General features: G+C 44.9%; 1 protein-coding gene and 1 long non-coding RNA gene across 5 annotated transcripts in view; one reads left to right on the top strand and one right to left on the bottom strand.

Annotated features, from left to right (window-relative positions):
• The window catches only part of LOC135897317 (uncharacterized), a 115,842-nt gene that overhangs the window by 45,445 nt on the left and 54,636 nt on the right, over positions 1–15,761 (bottom strand). The gene's annotated exons all lie outside the window — the stretch shown is intronic.
• LOC135897333 (uncharacterized) overlaps positions 6,831–15,761 on the top strand; it is a 45,422-nt gene continuing 36,491 nt past the window's right edge. The window contains exons 1-2 of the mRNA XM_070534619.1: positions 6,831–6,845; positions 11,526–11,637. The gene's annotated coding sequence lies outside the window, so the exon portion shown is untranslated. The remainder of the gene's footprint in view (positions 6,846–11,525; positions 11,638–15,761) is intronic.

Genomic DNA, 15,761 nt, shown 5'->3' with positions numbered 1-15,761 from the left:
TCACCTTCGCGGGCAGAGGTATAAGTTACTGCAGCGCAGCGAAGAGACTGTCTATAGCGTTCATAATTTTTGCCGCTGTTAGCGCCACTGGCGTACTTAAACCGGACAGTAGCAGCTGCAGGGCGGCGATTATTTGTCGCAGCATGGCTTTGATGACTGAGTCCGATGGCGATATCTGAGTGCACTGTCCTTGCTCGCGCTGACAGTCTGAGGCCCGTGAGCGCGGCGGTAAGCGTGGCCATACATTCGGTTCCGGGCTTGCGCGGCTCGCTTGAAGCAATGATTTAATCTATCGATGCCGATTCAATTACCTTCTGCTGGACCTGCGGAATTGGAGCCAGGAAGCTCTCGTCTGGCCCGACAGCTTGTCCACGTCGACGACGCGTTCGTCTCCTTCGTTGTTGCATTGACGCTGCCGCCTCAACACATAATTTCAAATGCGACCTCCAGGTGAAGACAAGGGCTCCGAAAAAAACATGAGATTCGTATGCTCGGAACAAAGCACACTAGGTTGACTTCACACTACTCTGTGACAACACTGCAAGTGACAAAGCTGTCTCGACAGACACAGGGTAAGCGCAGCGCAGAAACCATTCAGTAAAAATACGAGAGTTATTCAAAAAGTAAGAGCCATTTGCTTATATTTAAATATTTACACGTCCTAATAAAGTTTTATTTGTGCAGCGCCATCTGTTAGTTATTCGTAAAGGTAATGAAGTTATTGTTTTGGCCCAATAGTCGTCTGATTGTCGGGGAACGCAGATGACAATGTTTGCGAAAACCGTTGCTCCCGTCTGTTGTGTAATGTGAGGTGCAATTAGATTTTTGCATGCAAAAGGATCATAAGCTTCTCAGACCTATGCTATAGTTGTGTCTAGTTAATGGACCTACAGTGATGAGTGAAGGTCAGAAAATGATGCCGGCACTTCGAAAATGGCCGCACAAATGTGCACGATGAAGAGCGTATAGTGGCAGGCCCGGCATCCAGACCAATGAAGCTCTTCAATAAGTGGATTGGGAATCGACGACTGGCAGCTAGTGGTCTGGCTGATAAAGTGCCTCTTGTGGGACACACTACAACCTACATGAATGTAACTGAAAACTCATCACAAAGTGTGCGCAAGGTGGGCACCAAAAATGCTTACCGACGAACGTAAACAGAAAAGAATGTCACTTGGACGAGCGTTATTGGACCGCTACCGACAAGACAGAGATGAGTTGTTCTCGCACATTGTTATAGGTGACGAGACTTCGAAATCCTACGCCACTGCAGAGACAAAACAACAATCAATTCAACGACGACACTCTTCACCAAAACCGAAAAAATTCAAGCAATCTCCTTACTCGAGTCGGAAAATGGTGGCTACCGTTTTCTGGGACGAAAAGGGCGTTCTTTTGGTTGGTTTCATGGAACGTGGGACTAAAGTAACAGCCGATGTATTCTGCGACGCGATCACTAAATTGAGACGTGCGATCAAAAATCGACGGTGCGGGAAACTGTCCTCTGGAATTATCCTTTTCCATGACAACGCGCGTCTTCACACTGCTGCCAGAACCAAGCAGAAGATTTAAGATTTTGGATGGAAAGTTGTTGCTCAGCCACCCTACAGTCCAGACCTTGCACCAAGTGACGATTTCCTCTTGTTGCACTTGGAGTGGTTTGGTTACAACTGTTTGAAGACGAGAAACTCAAGACTGCCGTTGTCAGCTGGTTCACTTCCCAGGTGGCGAAATTGTGGTGCAGAAACTTGTGCAGCGGTACGAAAAGGTCTTAGTTGTTAGCGGTGATCACGTGGAAAAGTGAAGTCCCTTGGTACTAAACTCGACCCGACAATAAAAACTAATACTAACAAATATATATATACACACATATATATATATATATCAGTGGTGTAGCCAGAAATATCGATCGGGGGGGGGGGGGGGGCGCTGCTCAAGTTACAGCTCGGCCTCCTCCTTAAAAGGAAGCTTTAGCTGAGGTGCTCCAATCTAAATACATGTAGGAGGAGAATTCGTATTTCTCGGCAACCACTTCATCAAATTTGACGAGGTTTGTTGCATTTAAAAAAACTTACATTCTAGTGACTGTTTATTTCAAATTTTTCATTTAGGTTGTCAATTCGATATTGAAAATTGGCAAAAATCACAATTTCAGAAAACGAAACTATCAAGTTTAAAATTCTGTAACTCAACAATGATAAACGACATCACAATTCCGTGAATTGCATCTAACAGTACATCTACAGCGGACAAACTTGATGTGTTACACATGAATGTTAAAAAATTTAGTATGTAAATACCACTTTTGCAGAACCCTTGTAGACGACGTAACGAATTGAAGTAAGATACAAATTGACACACCAAATTTGTCCGCTTTGGCTGTTATAGTAGATGCCGTTTATGCAACCACGATAACTTTTCTTGATGCAGAGCTATTAGGTTGTAAACGTTGTTCTATTTTTTTCGAACTTTCGATTTTTTCAAAATATTTTAAACAAAGTTAAGGCCCTAAATCGAAATTCCGCGTTCAACAGACACTAGAATTCAATTTTCGCTCTCAAATGCAACAAATTTCATTGAAAGCGATACAAGGGTTATCTTAGAAAAACGTTTCCGCGTTTTACATGTACTTGAATAGGCCGCGTTGGAGTTGGGCCCGAGCTAAAGCTTCCTCTTAAACAATTTATCGAGCGATCAAATACATGAATAATAACTACATTGCCATTGCCAAAGATGCTGCAAACGAATTCTTGAACGCTACGCACTGTCAAAAGTCAATTATGTACTTTTTGATAAAAGAATATACTCGTATGTGCCAAAAGTTGCGCCCAAAATAACTTATATCAATGCTTCCATGTTGTTTGTCTATTTACTAGGTAAAGAAAACATTACATAAACTTTAGAGCTATATCAGTTCGAAACCTGCTAAGCAGTGCATGCCGCTGATATGAAAAATGTAAAGGCCATGAAATGAACAAGTTGAGGACAAACATGTTAATGAAACTCTGTCTTTCAAGAACCTTGTTTACATTTTTGTACACATACAACGACCAGTGAAAAATATCAATGACGCTGTCATTTGTTCCAATGTATTATGCAGGAGAAGCTGTCATCAGTCGTGTATCGTGAGTAATTGCGCCGAAATTATAGTCGTAACAGAGAGCACGTATAAAAAACAGGAGTTCTGCAAAATATACAAGGGCGATTCAAATGAAAGTGAACCAGTGCGAATATGTGACAAACGGAGTGCTTTTTTAAAGAGTAGTCTCCATGAGCATTTAGACATTTGTCCCATTGACTAACGAGTCGCCTGATTCCCGTCTTGGGACTCCTTGGGCTGCTGCTTCAGAAAGTCTGCAACCGACTCTTTCACGTCATCGTCCGGCACAAATCTGGTTCCCTTGAGCTGTTTTTTCAGTTGCCCCAAAATGTGGAGGTCGCAAGGCGACAGGTCTAAGCTGCATGGCGAATGTTGCAGTGTTTCCCACTTGAACTTTGCATTTTTATGTTACCCGCATTAGCGACATAGGGACGAGCATTGTCATGGAACAAGATGACCTCATTCGTCAATTTTCCGCGTCGTTTGTTCTCGATTGCGACACGCAGCCGATCTGGCGTTTCACGATATCGGAAACAATTGATAGTCTCTCAAGCTTTAGCAAATTGTATCAGTTGTGGCCCCTGACGATCAAAAAAATGTCAACACCTTTCCGGCGGAAACGACGGCCTTTGCTTTCTTGTGGGTGGTGAATATGAATGTTTCCACTGCAAGCTTTGCCGTCGTGCATCATGCTCGTAGTAGTGGCACCATGGTTCGTCCCTGATCACAACTGCAGACAAGAAGTCGTCACCCGGACCGTGATACCGGATCAGATGAGTCAAGACAGCGCCAAACTTCTCCGTATTCTGGCGGTGGTTCAAAATCTTGGGCATCCATTGAGCACCCGAGAGCCGATAACCGAGATGTTCATGAATTATGGCGTGAACCGAACCGTGACTGATGCTGACACGCTCGGCCAGTTCATCGATGCTTATCCTCCGTTCTTGTCTTATCAGCTCATCAACCTTCGCATATTTTGCGGGGGTGATTGCACGGTGGCTTTGGCCCGGCCTTGCATCGCCTTTGCAACTTTCACGTCCTTCTTTGAACCGTTTGTTCCAACGCTTCACAGTGGCCAATGAAATCCAATGTTCAACGTATACGGCAGCCATACGGCCACTAATTTCTTTTTAGGAAACACCTTCAGCTGTCGAAACCTCACGGCACCACGCTGCTCAACTTATGGAGCGGCCATTACGTCACGCAACCATGTTCAACCCAGTATATGAGGGCATTAAAGGACATTTATCCTCACACCTGCGTGTCACTTTTATAAATAAGAGATGCCTCTGTACCACGTGCATGCCTCGCAGATAATGAACCGAACCATTATTGCGCAGGGTGGGTTGGCTCACTTTAATTTGACTCGCCCTCGTACATCAAAAATGCGAAGTTACAATGGAATATACAAATTCGGAGATACAGCTTGATATAAGGCAAAAAAGTGTCACCGGAAACAAAGTTCACTGCACGTATACACAAAACCTCGCCACAAGGTACTTAAATATACGTATAAGTCTCCAATAAATCTACATATCTACATCTACAATCTACATACATCCAGCAGACGCGATAATTGTTAGAGAAGGTTAGTTTTAAGTCTAAAAACCTTATTGGATTGTCTGATGCCAGTTCTTTCATAAAATTTAGGGCCTTCTTGCATGCTCTAAATGAGCTAACAATATCACGAGACCAATTCTAGTTGCAAAGGGTATTTCAGGTTCAACAAGATAAAGAAATCATCAACATACGTGAAGACTTTGACTACCCTACCGTCATTTAAAGAGCTGCTCAGAGCTTTGTCATATTTTGAAAGAAAAATGAGGCATAAGACGGGAGCCACAGTGGACCTTATGCAAATACCATTCTTTTGCATAAACAATTCATCCTGAAATTTAACAAGCGTTGACAATAGCTACAAGATTCGATGTTCTAGGAAATAACGGCAGAAGCTTCTCGCTCGGTTGTTACCCAGCAGGATGGGCTGGTGTTAGCTTCTTGCTGAGAAAATCAACCGGCGTTTGCCGGCCATCCTCATCGCTCAAGGACAAAGCGTACAACGCTAAGCATGGATGGATAATGCCGAACCCTTAATTGGGTGGGTGGCACATGCCGCCTAGCCATGCCTAGTAATATATTTTGTACTTAGTGGAGGGTGAAATTTCACTCTTGCCTTTATTTTAGCTACCAATCAGATAACCTACGTTTTGCTATTTCTACCCGCTTAAAGTCAATTTTGCCTCCACTATCCCTCAACCTCAATGCTTTGAAAAGATCAGCCCCGTTGCTTTGAACTGCAGGGTGAGACCCTCTACAGAAAAGTATCAGGTGTTCAGTCGTTTCCTCCTCCTCTACATACGCAACGCATAACGTGTATATCTTATAGATAGACACGTTATGATAGACGCAAGAACTGCACGGGCAGTTCTTGTGCAGCAGAGGTGGATGAAGCTCTTACACCGTCTAGTCCCACACATTCAACTATCTCTCGCAGCGCTTGCCGTTTACGACAGATCACGTCTTCCCTCTGCTCTTCTACATGTTAAATAAACTGTACTAAGCGATTCCCTGCCTCTCGGCGAAGCAGCGTTGCTAAAGAGACGGGTTGTAGGTGATGCATGCCTGATTCAGAAGGCGTTCAATGGCAGCGGACCTGTGGCGGTCCCTGGTGTGTGTTTCCCAGACTGCTCGAGGTTGATGGTCTATAGTATTTCAAAAGATTCGCGTTCAGTGAAGAAATTTTACTGCAAAAAAAAGACTTGGGCAGATTTAGGGCAGTCGGAAAATAGACCCATAGTATACTTCCGTAAAGGTACAGTCGACTGTTTCTTTAACAGTACCGCGCGAGCGTCGAACGGCCGACCGGCCAGCGCATTCTAACGGCGCGAAGCGACGAGATCAGCAAGAGTAGCGCTTGCGCATCAAGTTCACCCGAAGACCAAGTTCCTTCTGCTAGGCTCTCCCTACAAGCATGATACAGCCCCTGGCACGGTTAATTCGGTGCAAGTTTCCCGGCTTATTGGAGATAGGAGGAGCAAGTGTCTCTGGCTTGCGTCCTTTTTTTTTCTTTCTTTAGCATGTGCTACTCTGGTGTCCATACACAAAAATGATAAACAAAACGTGAAAAACTGCAGTGCGACTGTATCATATCGTTCTTACGCGTTTTGTTCTTTATCTTACGGTGCATGTAGACTACAGCGGCCTATGTTATAAAAAGGATGCGTCTGGGTTCACGCGCACTTACTGTCTCCGATGAGTATGGAAGCTTCCAATGAGTTAGTCGCCACTGCAGGGACCGCCATTGGGAAGAGCCCAGCAGACTAAACGTGCACTTCGAGTGAACTCATGCTCATCTTGTCGCTTCGCGTCGTTAGAAGGCACTCACAGGCCGGTCAGTCGACGCTTGATCGGTGCTGTTAAGGAATCGGTCGACTGCACATGCGATAACCCGCTTAACAGCTTCGTAGCCTTGGATGTGTCTCGGTTTCGCGCACATGTGGGAAGATTTGTTTATATTGCTCCGTCAACAATCAGCCGTAAAAAAGGAGTGAATAAATATGCAAAAAGCGCCATCCGGAGGAATCCGACGTTGTCTGTTGCCGCCCGCTGGCGAAACGCATTGTGCCCATGCCTCCCACAGTGCCGCCTGTTTCGCCTGTGCAGGACTAGGCGCCCCTGTCTGCATTCCCTGGTTAGCTTTGTGCTTAAAAAAAAAAAGCTGTACATTTCTAAGGTGGAAGCTCAGGTGAGTTGATGATTCAATATCGACATGTTTGCACAGCGCAAAAGACGAGGTCTGAAGGAAGAACACAACACAGGCGCTGTCTTCAACTGATCTTTATCTGCGAAATGGCCAGAACTATATACATGAGCAAAATTAATGAAAAAACAACTTTTGCATTATGTCACGTATGGACCCCTATTGCATCACAGCCAGATACTTGATTTCGTTTTTGGTTAAGGCAATAGACGGCATGCTGATGCAAAGGTCACCCAGCCGCTGTATCTTGTCAGCATCTATGATTTCACGTGTAAGCTGTCCACAGTGTTTTGTCCTCAGTGTCCTCAGCGGATTCCTTGAGCTGCTTGGATTGTGCTTAAGGTCAACGTGTCCCTCATGGAATGCACACATTTACATTAAAAAAGTGGTTTGTGCATTGGTTCAAGCATAGCACCAATTTTAAGCAACATTTTTCTTGCTTACCATTACCGACTTCTTGGTATACCCGCCTTGATAACACAGTGGTTGTAAAAGTTTTCCGTCTTGTGGATGACTTCTTACTTTTTGCTTGTGAAGGCCAAGGTCTTGCGCCTGCTGTTTCAGATGTACTTTGCCAGTTCAACGAGTGTTTGTCGCTACTTGTCCTGACGCATGAATTACCAGTAGATGACTCATTAAGGTTTTTAGATTTGCGACTTGGTATCTCTAGAGATCACTTGTGCTGGATGTTCGAGCCCAGAGGGAACAAGCCACTTTTCTCTCATCTGTCGGCCCATTCCGAGCTGGTTGAACGGGGAATTGTAAATCTTTGCTTCACAAATGTCCTAAATAAGTCTTGCTTCCACTCTTTAATGCACAGTCTCCATGCGCAGGCCTCCCGCCTAACACATGCTGCGTACCCCGAGCTTTTGTTAGTTTCAGTAGCAGAAACGTTATTAAAGAAAGTCAAGCTGGGAGACAAAGCACCAGCTGAAGGCGCTGCCAGAGACGATAAGCCAGTCGCGGTGCTCCCTAGCTTGCGCAAGATATCACACAGCTTGAAGATAGGCAGTAAAGTAGATGTTCAAGTTGTTTTTTCTGCCCCGCAAGAATTATCAGTGCTCTGTAGGCGTGTGAGTGCTCATGTCACACGAAGAAATATTTGCATACTAACGATAGGAAGCGGTTTGGAGTATGCGCCCTGGGTGTGGTTTACATGGTTCCCCTGACTTGCAGGAAGAAATACGTCGGCCAAACAGGCAGATGTTTAAATGAGCGATTGAAAGAGCATTTTTGCCATGCTTACACTACCGTGCAAGGTCATCTTGGCATTCACTGCCGAGACTGCCTTTGTGACCGTGAATTTGAAAACTTCGTCGTAATCCCCAAACACCGAGAACAGCTTACATGTGAAATCGTAGAAGCTGACAAGATACAGCGGCTAGGCTACCTTTGCGTCAGCATGCAGTCTATTGCCCTCACCAAAAACGAAATCAAGTATTTGGCTGTGATGCAATAGGGGTTCATGCATGACGTAATGCAAAAGTTGTTGTTCATTGCTTTTGCTCATGTATATAGTTCTGGCGATTTCGCAAATAAAGATCAGTTGAAGTCAGCGCCTGTGTTGTGTTCTTTCTTCAGGCATCGTCTTTTGCGCTGTGCACACATGTCGATACTGTACCTTTCGTTTTCATATCCTAATTGATATGAGCAATATTTGGCAGAATAACTTCCGGAACATGGTCTAGGAAAACGGTGCAGATAGTAAATGTACACTGCGTTGTTGCTGTCAGGATAAGCACGGTATAGTTTTCACGACAATATTACTGACATGCCTGACAAGGCTCCTTGAGAAGCGTGTGGTCGCCAGGAGGCTGCTGAATAGCGGCGGCAGGGTGCCCTGTTTCAAGCCCTCCGCCCCCTTTCCTGGAAAACAGTTCTAGCTACGCCACTGCTTTAGACTGCCATGTTTCCCCGTCCCATCTGGCAGCAAACCGAAGACTGTCCTAGCTCATAGGCAGAGTGAACTGAGCCCCTTGGTAGCGGTTCGTTGCTTTTCAGCGCGATAACTACACATGGACCACTGTTGCCATCTTAGCACTTTTGTCGCTAGACTTAGCGACTTTGTCTTTTTAGCGACAAATTTTACAGCTTAGTGACCAGCGACTTTTTTATCAACTTGACCGAACAACTGGTGGCATTTTAGCGACCTCGAACTTAGGAAAGGTGCTTCAAAAATAGCCTTCTAGAACGTCCTTTATTTTTCAACAAGCTACATGTGAGCTGCCGAACTTGACTGTACGACTTGGTGACCATGCATGATGAAGGAGTGGTTGCCTTCACAGTGTGCTGCATTCTTTGCGGAAGGAACTAGAATGCGTCCTGTTACTATGAGTTTGTCACTAAGTACGCTCGGTTAGTGGACATTTACAAGTTTTATTGTAAGCAGGTGAGTGATATGATAAATGGACTGTAGAAAGGCGTTACATAGGAGCGGCTGAGCTCCTTCACGCGAGCCTGAACACACTGCTTCCTTATCCCATCGGTTTTGGACAAATCAGCACAGCGAAGAACCTTAAGGTAGACCAATGGGCAGAAGCGTTTTATTTGACCTGCATAACGATCACGTAATCTTTATCACCGTGTTAATATGGGACCTTCTGCGTCATGCAGAATTCTGCTATACTTTCAGGGGCGCGGATAAGTGAAAATCTTTCAGGAAACTCAGATTGCGTGCGTTCTTTTGAATGGTTCTACATTTAGAACGTCACAATTTGAGAGTAAACGCTAATTTAAGTTGCCATCGTCCGTTTTTATGTAAGCACAATAATAAAGTAAAAGCCGGTTAGAGATAGCTGATAAACTCACCCACCTTGGTTTCTCAGTGGCTATGGTGTTGGACTGCTAAACACGAGGTCACGGGATCGAATCCCGGCCACGGCGGCCGCATTTAGATGGGTGGCGAAATGCGAAAACACCCATGTACTTAAATTTAGGTGCACGTTAAAGAGCCCCAGGTGGTCGAAATTTCCAGAGTCCCCCACTAAGGCGTGCCTCATAATCGGAAAGTGGTTTTGGCACGTAAAACCTCATAATTTAATTTTAATTACTGGTAAATTCACCGTTCAATCCTCACTCACGCGAATCCTAAGCAAATATGAGAGGCTTCAGTAAATAATTTACGTCACGATGCAGTATATAATAGTGTTCCAAAACGCCTACGTTATCTAAAGTTTACTCACAAGCTTTAGTGAAAGAGAGAAAAAGAAGAGGGAAAGGCAGGGAGGTCAACCAAGGACGTGCCCAGTTGGCTACCCTACACTTGGGGAGGGGTAAAAGGGAAGTACAGATAAGCAGAGAAAAGAAAATAGTCAGTCATTCACAGTCAGTCGCAGAGCAATCTCCACTGTCACAAGCGTTCATACAATCCAGTGTCCTTCAAGAAACGCAGGAGGGCTTTTGTGACCTTTTGTAGATAGCATAGGTTATGGTCCAAGGGTCTTTGCCGCTGAGTGCGCTCTACTGTCTAGCAGGTTGAGTTGCGCTTGTACAGTACGTCGTTGAGTGTCAAAGGATGGGCAGTGACACAGAAGGTGCTCTAGAGTCTCATCGCGCCCGCACAAATTGCACGCCGCGCTGTTGGCCACCCTTATCGCCAAGGAATAGGAGTTTCTAAATGCGACGCCCAACCACATGCGGCCCAGTAAAATTGTTTCGCGAAGGGAGAGTCCGGGTGGCAGGCGAAGTCTCAAGTTGTAGTCGATAGAGTGCAAGCGTGAGTTGGTGAAACCCGATGAATTCCATCGTAGTAATGTGATTTGGCGAGCAAGTGATTCAAATTGTCCGGCAGCATCATTTCTTGAAAGTGCTGTAGGAACTCGCTGATGTCTTTGGTGAGCCGAACGCGCAGCTCAATCTTCGCTGTACTTGTCGACAATTCCGCAATAGCTTGGCGAGCATTGAAATACAATGCCTTGGCATTTCTCGATCGCGTGATTATGAGCATGTCGTATTTCGCACACTAGCTGCTCGTGCAAGCCATAACGTAGAGCAAACTGCAGAGTTTGTAGAGCTTCTTTAGAATCGCAGGAAATGGCCCCGAGATTTGGTGGCTGCTGGAGCACCTAATTGAGTGCACTTTGAAAAGCTAAGTTCTGCTGCTGTCGACAAGCTTTAACTTTAGCGACCTTGCAGCAAAATTTAGAAGCAAGTTAGAGAATTTTCCGTCTTACTTAAGCCATATGCTTAAAAAAAATTATGAGCCGCCGTGGTTGCTCAGTGGCTATGGTGTTAGGCTGCTGAGCACGAGGTCGCGGGATCGGATCCCGGCCACGGCGGCCGCATTTCGATGGGGGCGAAATGCGAAAACACCCGTGTACTTAGATTTAGGTGCACGTTAAAAAACCCCAGGTGGTCAAAATTTTCAGAGTCCCCCACTACGGCGTGCCTCATAATAAGAAAGTGGTTTTGGCACGTAAAACCCCATATATTATTATTAAAAAATTCTGACGACACTGGCAAGGACTAAACGGAGAACTATAGGACACAAGCAAGCCCCGTGTTATGTCTTTCACCCTTTAATCCTTGGGTAGTTACCGCGCTGAAATGTGAACGACGAACTGTCCTAGTATTTTCCTTCCTTCATTGTGTTGATCCTGCACTAACAAAGCAAATGTATTTCCATAGGTTTCTGTGGTATTATTCATAATAAGTGCTTCATCGCAGCTGCTTCCTTATTGGGACTGGACGTCATACCACTACGCGACCTGTCTGGTCGCTAATCCTCTCTACAAGGCCAGGACGATCACTACAACAGACTGTCAAGTACGTGCTCCAGGTATTTTCGGCAAGAAACGGCCTTAATTTTTTAAAGTGATACGCTAAACAGTCTTTCCGCGACGTGGCGAGCAAACGTTCTTCAATGGATCGCCGACGATGATGCCAGATTTATGCACACATGCAGAGCGAAGCTTCCATAGAAGTCAATATGTTCAATATATGGCGCTTTATGGACACTGGCACGACCTCTCTGATGGCGTGACACTTCCGGTGAAAAAAAAAAAAAAACATTGGACGGCACATTCCAAACAGAAACCAACAGCAAGCCTGTCTACACGAGCCTTTCAATTTTTATAAAAGAGCAGCAACCTTTATAAATTCATTTATTACCTAGAGGTCATGTATTCTTTACGTCGTTTTTATTAAAGGCGTTCCATCACTCACTCATCCACAAAAGAAAGAAGAAAAACGCCACTTTGGTGCAAAATTTATTATAAATACTTGTGCTAGCATTGTGGTATTTCGCAAATACTTCTGCAAATCTGTATTTGGTACTGCAACATAAATACCCTTCTGGTGGCATCTTCTAAGGATCCTTCAGCCAGAGGTAACTGGTTGTAGGTGTGCATGACTCATGACATTGACATTAACTGGCATTTTACGAACCATTATTGAGATGGCATGTCAGCAAAACAATTAAGACCCTGGCTCATGACCACCATCACAACATTTGCGACAGAATTGGTGCACAAAAAGCAGTCACGCGGTGTCGTTTTGTTACACTGATCTAGCCGAAGAGTGCGGCTGTTTGGTTTGCGCTGTGATCGGTAATGAATAATTACCAACGAGCTCAACTTAACCTACTTCGATATCAATATTAACACAGAGCTGTCTTTCAGAAACTTTTTCACAAGCACAATGCTGCTGTGCCGTCCAATGCATCTGTGTTTAATAATTGGCCGCGATATCATCACAAGAAAGAGTGACATGCAGTCTAAAGCAAATTTTGAAGAGCAGCTAGCGCTTCCTTGTTGGAAAAAGATATTTTCAGTAATTTGGCCCTTTCCTTGGTTTGACAAAATATACCGCTTCATTCAGCAGAAAGTTTATTTCTTTGTGCAATGTCATGCATTTTAGAAATATATCCAAATGAGCAAAATAATATTCTCAATATTTGTTACTCTGCTTAAATACATTGGAAATTTTAGAATTTCATGCTGAGTAAAATGTTTGCCTATTATTTTGTTTATTATCTTATGTACTTTATTTGTGTGCTTTGTCTATGTCTGTCTTGATGCGAGTGATCAAATCATACATGATTGCTTCTTGTGCGAAGGAGTTCTGCGAGCAATCAGGATATAGTAGACACTCCTATAGTTCGAATTCTGTATTGATGCCAGTGTAGTAAAGGAAAATTAACTCTAAAAATTCTTGCAATGACTATCTCACAAAAAAAGAACAATTAACCGTTACCATACCGCATGAAGGATCAACCACTATACCCTGTATTCACTTGTAGAGGCTATTTCAGCCAACATGTGCACTTTCGAAAAATCTTAAAGGTTGTCTGTGGCAGATAGTAAAAGTCTTGTTTATAAGGTGGTCTAATCGAAGCGGCAGACACTAGCTTCACAAGAAATTGAAATGCATAATCGGCTAATTAACAAAAAATAACTAATTAACTTTCTAACTAAACTATACCATGTGGTCGATATTCCAATTTACAAATGCTAGCCGTGGAGTTTGCAAGGCGGATCTTATTGGAACGAATAAGAAAAGAGTATGGCGTTTTACGTGCCAAAACCACCTTCTGATTATGAGGCACGCCGTAGTGGAGGACTCTGGATATTTCGACCTCCTGGGGTTCTTTACCGTGCATCTAAATCTAAGTGCACGGGTGTTTTCGGCTCCATCGATATGCAGCCGCCGTGGCCGGGATTCAATCCCGCCACCTCCTGCTTAGCAGCCCAACACCATAGCAACAAAGCAACCATGGCGGCCTAATTGGAACGAATTATCAGGATGACGCCAGTTTCGAGATATTAATTTCCGAATTTTGCAGAGAAGTGCATCGGCGTTCCAGTTACTTTTGAGCTTCAATGCATAAAACGACGTTTTGTTAAGAATGTAAAGTGAACGACGATGCATTTCGCCACAAAGTTTGGAAATTAATATATCGAAACTGGTGTCATCCTGAGAAGTCGTTTCACGTGAATCCGCCCTGCGAACTCCACGAATAGAATTAGTAAATTGCGATATTCGCCATGAAGTAATTAGTTCGAAACTTAATTAGCGAATGCTGGTAATTAGTAGATAATGCATTTCAACTTTTTTTGCAAGTAATGTCCACCTGTTCGAGTAGACCAGCTCATGAATAAGAATTGTGCTATCTGCTACAGGCAATTTTTTTTTAATATTTGAAAATGTTCGCTGGAACACCCGGCATATTGTTGGCGTCTTATAGAGTTCAGCTTTCCTTGCCTCTTTTCTCAATTTGTGGGTGGTGCTGTCTTGCCGAGTGTACAACTACTTGGATGACTTGGCCATTGCACATGCGCCCAAGGTAACCGAGACCTTGGGCCACTGGCTATGCCCCCTTTCTTGGCCAATATATCGAAGCGGTTACGTTCCGCCTTGGCAAGAAGGTACAGAAGCCTTAAATGTATTTCCCCAAGCACGCATCTCCCATCGGCGTTCATCACTCGGCAATCATTGCGCCCTCGTTGTGACAGCTACACGCGGCGACGAGGCTCGCTTCAGCTGCGGTGCCTCGTTGAAGCTTGGCGTCACTGCGTTGGATCGGCGCGCCCTATCGCAGATTACAGGGCGAAAGAATATCGGGACATTCCCGAAAATAGCAATCACAAATGTGGTTCCTCTCGGAGCCTCACAATAATGGGGGCAATATATCTGTCCCGTAAATGTAGTATATATAAATTTCCAAATTTCCCGCACTGCATGCTCTCAGTACCACGAGGTCAGAGCATTGCTGTAAGAAAATAAACGAATAAATGGTCATTCCGGTGCGCTACCAATGTTCCGCAATTCTCTAAATGGACCTTCCACCATAGAGAAATAAATTCAACGAGAAGGGACTCTGCGATATCTGGCAACAAGAAACACGTCACGCACAGTGTGCACACCATCTGTTAACTGACGCGAGCATGAAGAATGTAAAACGAAGTTAATTGACAATGTCCTATTTTTTTATTCCATCCCGCTAAAACCAAAAGTGTATTAGGTATACAAAAGTTACCCTTTGGCACGAATTATTTTCTTTTTTTGTGTTACCTAGCGACAAGCCGACGACACGCCAGTGCATGCGTCGAGGCACTTCACAGAGGCAATCGGGGCCAGCTGCTCATGCGAGCGTTCCGGCGAGCCGTCTGTCATCTGCCTTGTCGTCAGTGCCAAAGCACTACTTGGCTCATTGGGCGCTTTGCCAGTGTGCGGCGGCACGTGGTGCAGTTGCGATCAAAAGTTTAAGGACGGCGGCGCCAGCAAAAAGCTAAAATATATATTCGAATGCAGCTCCGCAGCCCAGAATTGCTTTAATACATTGCATTGGTCAAACAGACGCGCGTATACGCCTGCGCTCGCGGTTTCAGCCCGAACGCCCAGGCTGCGAAAAAATAAAAGAATCACCGCACCTTTGGTCCCCAAGCTTTTGATCGCGACTGTACATTTAATGGTAGGAACGCTATAATGAAAGTATAGTACCTCGGAGGTCGATGTAGAGTACAGAGTACTGTCATAATATATGGAAAGTGGTCATGTAGACCCATCCAGGTATAATAAACTAAATGATCTGAAAAAAATAATCGAAATACGTTCGCCCGCAGGCGGACTGGAACCCACCCCGGGAAGCTTTGCAGTGAGAGCCAGAGGCGTTGCCTCTACTCCACACGGTGTTGTCGGCGAGACGAGACGAAGGAGCGCATAGTTCGCGCGGCGTGCCTAGCGGTTCGTGATGTCACGGGAGAGAGCTCACCACTTGTATATGAACGGACGCGCGTTGGCTTGTCTACATTGCGTGTCGCAAAAATTGGAGCACGCTTAAGCTTCGCCTTCAAGAGTGGACCGCGACAGCGTTGCCGTCGACCAGCCAAGGGGTGTAAGACAATGGGCTACGGCGCAGCGACTACGCGCCCCGCATCGGACGCGGTGAGCGTCGAGCAACGC

This window comes from Dermacentor albipictus, chromosome 2 (genome assembly GCF_038994185.2).
Source record: "Dermacentor albipictus isolate Rhodes 1998 colony chromosome 2, USDA_Dalb.pri_finalv2, whole genome shotgun sequence".
NCBI classification, from domain to species: Eukaryota; Metazoa; Arthropoda; class Arachnida; order Ixodida; family Ixodidae; genus Dermacentor; species Dermacentor albipictus.
The sequence above is the reverse complement of the archived record's forward strand: the minus strand, read 5'-3'. Positions and strand labels throughout refer to the sequence as shown.